Source organism: Uloborus diversus, chromosome 4, assembly GCF_026930045.1.
Source record: "Uloborus diversus isolate 005 chromosome 4, Udiv.v.3.1, whole genome shotgun sequence".
NCBI classification, from domain to species: domain Eukaryota; kingdom Metazoa; phylum Arthropoda; class Arachnida; order Araneae; family Uloboridae; genus Uloborus; species Uloborus diversus.
Genome location: NC_072734.1, coordinates 190,957,819 through 190,965,108, shown reverse-complemented (window position 1 = coordinate 190,965,108; position 7,290 = coordinate 190,957,819).

The following is a 7,290-nucleotide window of genomic DNA, read 5'->3' as shown; positions in this document are numbered from 1 at the left end:
ATTCCACGTGTTTTCTTTGGAGTAAATGACAGGCTTCAGAGAGTTTGTGGCGTAATGTAATTTCAGAAGAATAAAAAAGAAAGCTTCCTACAAACACTATGATAAATTACTGTCATTCACTAATCTTCAAAGCAAGTTATAAGTTACAACATTTGTTTGTTTTACCTTTTTCATTCGCCATTAGACAGTGACTGCAGCGCCCCCTATAGTTTATTGGAGTTGCGAATTGTTTTGGTTCCTTCGTTTTCCTAAAATGACAGTCTTACCAGTAAAACTGTTAAGTTGCCGGATTGAGTTCAGCCTTGTCACAATAAAGCTTTCCCATGCATGTCAGACATTACCAAAACATATTATGAGCTTCATTGTTGAAACACATGGGGTTACTTTATCATTGGCTATTATTTATATGAGGATAAGATTTAGGAATGGTAGTTAGATAACATTTAAATAAAGTTTTCACATTCGCCATAAATCATGAAAACACAATTTATTGACCTTTCCTTCAAGCCGTATGAAAAAAACTGAATTTTGATTACCATATTATTGTATTCATGCCACGCTATGCTATCCCGTATTTCACCTCTTGTGACGTTTCAATCTTTGATTTTACAGACTTATTTTGTCAATTAGAGTAAACAAAGTATGTTTTATGCTTCATTAGAATTAAAACATTGCTAATTTACAGAAGCAGAATCACAGTTTGATTTAACTCATACCATTCTTGATTTTAGACTTCATCCTGTAAATATTTCTGTTCTTTTAAAACTTAAATAAGTTTGCTATGTTTTATGTAAAGTGTGTGTTGTATTTTAACTTTTATCTCGATAATATGTAATAACTTATCTTCATTACCGTTGCATATTAATTGTTTTGCAAATTGAGCTCACAGTTGCTCAGCACATTTTCTTTTGCAGTGCATTTTTATCCTGTACATTTTGCATTTATTTTAAAGATTATTATGAAAGTTTGAAATGGCAGGTGTGAGTTTTTTGTTAAATTCATAAAACTTATTGTTCATCAACTTTTTTTTTCCTTGCTTCAAACAGTAGCTGTACATTTAGCTTCATAAAAGCACTTTTTGGTAAGAAAAATTTCTCAATACTCTTTTCATTTCTGATGAATTAATTTCTGAACAGTCAATGTGGTTTTAAAAGTCCTTTAATTTTAAAATGCTTGCAAAAGATACTTTGAGACTAAACTGGAAAAATTACATATTTGTACATTGCCGTGAGAAAGTAAAATTCAGTATCTGCATTTTTTTTTTTTTTTGTATTTTTGCATTTATTGTACTGTAGTTTTGTTGTACAAGCTTGCTTATTTAGTTTTTGCTGAAAATAAAGCAAAAAAAAAAAAAAAAAAAAAAGAAAGAAGCCAAATCGCAATGTTTCTTTAATGTCAGTATGGATCTAAAATGTGTTAATTCAAGAATTCATTTCTGCAGATACTGCATGTTACCTTTCTAGGGCAGTACAATTTTTCCTCCGCTGTTCTTCAATTTGTTATCCCAGAAAGAAGGAGGACATGATTTTAATATTTTCTTGTTTGTTATTTCTTGTTTTAATTTATTATTTTATCTTATAAATCTGATCTCATTTGCCGAGCTTTTTTATTCATGCAGATTATTTTTATTTTTGCAAATTATTGCAAGTCACCTCAGAGAACTTGTAAATACCATGTCTACATTTCAAAATATTTATAGCATCGGACATTGAAAAGTCCGTGCATTGATATACTCATATATATATTTGTATTTTAAAGGAAGGATATTGTTATATAAATGTTTTCTCTCACAATGTTGACATATTAAAGAGTTTTATCAGGGAGTGTATTTTTTTGGACCATTTAAAGTTTATATCATCTAATCAAGTTGAAATAAAAGCTGTTTGAAAGGAATTTTGGAGATTATATCATCATTCAAATAATTCGAAGTGTTCCGAATATGCATGTTCCCAGGGGCGCCCCAAACTTAAATTTTTGAGATGGCGGAAATTCGCAGTTTGCCAAAAATGGTATTCCAAATTTTCGCCGAGTTATGATAATTTTGCCAAATCAAACTCCAAATCTTGCCGAATCGTCAGACAAAATTTGTCGACATTTTTTGTGAGGTCACAGTTAGAACCCCTATAACTGGAGAGGCCGATGCCTCCGCCATTTTGGAGCAAGCGTACAACAGGGAATGCTACCTTTATTGGCAATCATTCGCCAAACAGGGAATGAGAGAGTTGGAGAGCGAAGGTGAACATTGGCGAAATTTTAGAAACATTTGGCCTTGTTTCCAGGCTGCCTGTCACTTCGCGGGCTATTAATTATCCATTTCTTTTTTCTTTCTGCATCTGCTGGAAATCTGAAGAGCTGAAATCCTTTTTTTTGAGCTGTTTGTACAATTAACAGCCGAACAACCACCTATTTAATTCAATTTAACACATGCGAAAGAAATGTAAACATCTTCAGCAATGCTATCGCTGCGAAGCACTGGATCAAGTTTGCTCCAAAATGGCGGATGCATTGGCTCCTCCACTATAGGGGCCTTAATCACAGTGACCTCGCATTTGGGGCATCCCTGCATGTTCCTTTCATACAAATGTGTATTTTTTTAATGTGGTAGAGAACTTTGGTAGTTTTTTTTTTTTGTTTGTTTTTTTGTTAGTGTATGTGATCATAATGTTAAAGTGTGTTCCTATTGCACTGATAGAAGTTGTTTTTAAACAATCAAATGTATGATATAAACAGAAGATATTTTTGTGTGTGAACTAGTCATATTATTGTAAAGTTTTTGTTCAAGCAAGAATCATATCCTATGTGTATAGAAGCATAGTCATAGTTTTTTTTGATTGCTTGATTTCTTTGACGTTCATTTTGATATTTATACTCTTTAGTCATTTACTTGTGTTCTGATTGATGTAAAATCTGATTATTATTTTGGTTATAGTTATCAATTTTACGTATAAACTGTATGGTGCTAAGTTGTTTAAAAAGATAAATTCATCTGTAAATCACTTATTTTAACTTGTTTATGTATGAACAAAATAAATATTCTTATTAAAAGAAAACTCACTTTTCTGTTGTTTTATTGTCTGCTTTTATAAGTTGATTAAATGTACATTGTGATCATTCTTCAAGAGTGAAAAAAGGGTCTGATAATACTAGGGTCATCAGAAAGTAATGCCTATATAACTCTTAATTTTATTTCTTTTAGGCATACATACTCAACTATCAATGCATGATATTGATCTAGGCTTAAAAGATCCTAAAACCCTGCAACAGGACCAGGAAATCCGGAAAGACATCCACTTCCAGCGCACTAGGCACTTGAAATTCCGAAAAAGACCTTCGCACTTTCCACTTTACCCGCAGGGAATGGTAGTAAGTCTAAACTTCTTACGACACTGTACTAGAAAAAGAGCCTGCCTCGGTTAGCAAAGAAAAAAGAGACCGTACCATCGAAGTACTTACCATACAAACTGAAATCAATCTACATAGGCTAAAGCCCTGAATCGTAGCTTAAGTAGCGACAAGTCGGCCATCTTGGGGCTAAACGATTCTTTTTTCCATGTCTGCTATGGTGAAATAGCTTGTTTTACTTCTTGATTGGGTTTTCTTATGATCTACAAGTTAATACGCAATCAAGAAACACCACATTCAAGTAACAAAACACGCTACTTCACCATAGCAGACATAAAATAAAACATCGTTTAGCCCCAAGATGGCCGACGTGTCGCTACTTAAGCTACGATTCAGGGCTTTAACATAGGCGGCTCTTCCGACTCAAACGTTGACAGAGGACGTGCAGGAGTCGTCTTCAGATATTGAACACGAGTGTTTCAAAATTTCAGCGGGCAAAATCGCCCCAAACTGCCCATGGGAACTCGTTGCTATCAAGAGAGTGCGTTGGAGATTTCCCTCTCAAAAAGCAACTACAGATCCAGCTGCATAATCATTTTCTCTGATTCAAGGTCAGCGTGCAAGCCATCCAGAAGGGCAAACGCCAAACTAGCCATGAAATCATCCAATCCATTGATGAAGTCATTGCAACCAAGCGATCTTGAAGGTTACAGTGGATACAAGAAATCCGGAGCTTGTCTTCTAACCTCGCAACGACGCCAGTGCAGTTGTCTACCGAAGATTCATCAAAAATAATTTAAAAAATATTACATCCAGTCCTAAATAGTTACTGAGCAACAGCATCGATAATAACCAAAGCACGTCCACCTCTGGCAAATTGAGCCTCGCTGCCCTACCGATGAAACGATTCCATTTGTTGAATTAGGGGCGAGGAAAAACGGCTTAAGAACTCACGGATTTAGTTTGCAGCGTTATTGCCCATTTGGCGAACAATATAATTCCGGTAAGGAGTATCAATCGGTACAGGATTTTCTTGCCAACAAAAGGGTTGCAATGGTAGCCCAACTCTGCGCTTAACAATTCCTCTGCTTACTGATCGCCCTCCCTTGAAAGAAATGGACTTGCTCAAGGCCATAGCTCAACTTTTCAGAGCTGTACAGTATAAGGAATGAAAATCTCAACTGACAGACAACGAAGCTGAACAAATCACTGCCCTTGTACGTGAAATACACCGCCAGCTCAGTGAATTCCAGCCGAGGACTGCGGTTTCGTGCAGGTATGTATTAGCTACCAGTTTGGAACTCTTAGCTTCCTTAAGAGGTTTTTCCACCTCCGGCTCAGTCACGCCTATGCCGGGCTGATGAGTGCTAATATGCACGAAACTGCAGTCCTCGTCTGGGATTGACTGAGCTGGCGGTGTATTTCATGTATTTCTGCCTTAGCCCTGGCTATAGGGCGGTAACTTACTGAACACTGCCCTTATGTTTAACTGTCTCTTCGGTTGTCCACAGCGGTCCAGGCCAGGCTTTTCAAGATTATCCCAGAAGACATAGAGCATGGAATTTTTCAGACAAAGTTATTAAGGTTGCCTTCGAACACTTCAGAGAAACCGTATGCACATCAAGGACACGTCATGATCATCGTAAAGGTAACCTTACTCTACTAGAACGTTTTTTTTTCCAGATTGATTGATTAGATCTAGTGTTGCAAAAGACAGGGGAAAAAAGTTTGTTCCCAGGAATAAAAAAATACTTTGGAAAGGGGGGGGGGGTGGAAAAGAAATGTTGAAAATTCTGGTTCTAAAAACGGTATTAATCCGTTTTATTTACCATTAATAATAATACACCTGATATGAACAAGTATTGGTTACATACTTAATTTTAGACAGCAACCACTTTTTTTTTTCTTTCATTTTTGACACAAAGGCGGAGGGGGCGTTCAAAAGTAAATTTTCTCTTTTATTTAATTTTACTGAAGCAATCAGCTTGTTGTTGAGAACATACAAGAATTTTTAGCAATTATATCATAAAACATCTTACGGAATCATGTTTTAAGTCGGTAAGTTTAAGTCGTTAATCAACTTGAAAAAATCATAGAGTTCGTTTACTCTTCAAATTTTCAATGTTCTCCTAAGTTCCGGGTTTTATTCTCCGAAATTCCCGAGTTTTTTCCTGTCACTCCAAGTCTGTCGGTTTTTTGCATCTCTAATTAGAATAGTGGATTTGAAGCTAAAAGAAAGGGTTGTGAAATTCCTAGCAAAAGAAAGTTATGCACCTAAGGAAATCCATAATTGCCGTAAGAATATTTACGGGATGCTATGACGGACACTGACCAGACGAGTGACCGAAGCATGGTTCGGTTCAACTTGAAGATTGCAGGCAAGGCAGGTATATTCAGTAATTTACCGCCCTGTAGCCAAGGCTAAGGCAGACATACATGAAATACACCATGAATAACACCACCTCCAGCTTATTCACTTCCTAAGCCGGGCTGATGAGTGCTAATAAGCACGAAACTGCCATCCTCGGCTTTAATTGACTGAGCTGGCGGTGTATTTCATATATGTTTGCCTTAGCTCTGGCTATAGGGCGGTAACTTACTGAATATACAAAAACAACCGAGTTTGAATTTACAGCTTTTCGACAAAAAAAAACAGCAATTGCTATTTGCTTTTTACTGCAAAAGTACATGTTCCTGATTGTTGATTGACTTGCGGACAATCGGGAGTTTTCTTCAATCTTTTAATACCTGGGTTCTACAATGGGACAAATTCTTGATGACTATGTTGGACTGTGGTTTTGTGTAGAAGAAAGTTCTGTTTGTGATATCTGTAGTAACTTCTGCTGTTATAGGTTCGTTAACAAAGTTTTTATGATGCAGGATGCAGTACTTTTTGATCCCCCTCGTGCAGGTCTATAGATCCCGTAGATATATTCTTTTAAAAAATGAAATAAATATTAATTTCAAGTCTATAAAGTGTAACAATATTAGAAAATAAAGAGTGACTTGAGGATGTGTATTAACTATTTTAAAGGCTAGTGATTATCAGGGTGAATTCTATGAGCCAGTTGGTATTTACAATGCAGTGGTGGAATGTTATGAACAGATACCATGAGGTCTGCCGGTGTTTCATGTTCGTTTGAATTTAATAAGGTTTTATATCTAAAAATAAAGAACTTTTGCACATTTTGAAGAGAAAATGGGAATTCTGTCCATTACTCATCCTAACTGTTACTGGGTATCATTAGAATTGTCGGTGTCTGTTACTGGGGGGTCGGACCTTTTTTCAAAATGGAGAAAATAAAAATAAAATTAGCTAATTCGGAGGATCCAGAAGCAGCCAAACGTTTGATGAGTTGTAGCTGCATGAGGAAAAATAGTCTAAACACATTAAAGGCTCAGAAAATTGAGTTAACCTGAGAGCGATGTCTTAAGCATGTCGTTACCCTAAATATTGTCAATGTCTGAGCTCAACTTATCGGAGCTGACACTATAGGAAACGGTGAGTGATGTAGTGTGCAGTAATGAAATCAGACATTCCAGATAGTGATGTATAAAGCCCCTATATAGATGAGCCGACGCATCAGCTTGAGATTAGCCATTTCGGATCAGAGCGCGTGTTTGAGTGGTTGTCTTTTCTGGCGAGTTATCGTGTTTGGTGATTGTTCACTGTGAGTAATTATTAGCGGATCGGGAATCGTTTATTAAATAAAATATTATTTTCGGAAAATTTGGCGAAAACCCGAAACTTTGCTGTGGTAACCCTAGCAGCGCAACAATGGAAAATCCGATCCAAAATGGCTGAACTTAACCTGATGCGTCGGCCTGTCTATATAGCGGCTCTAGTGGTGTAGTGTGCAGCAATGAAAACAGACAATCCAGATAAATATGCGCGATAAATTTATTTCAAAAGCTTTTCAATGATTCAATCTTACATAATATGTTGAG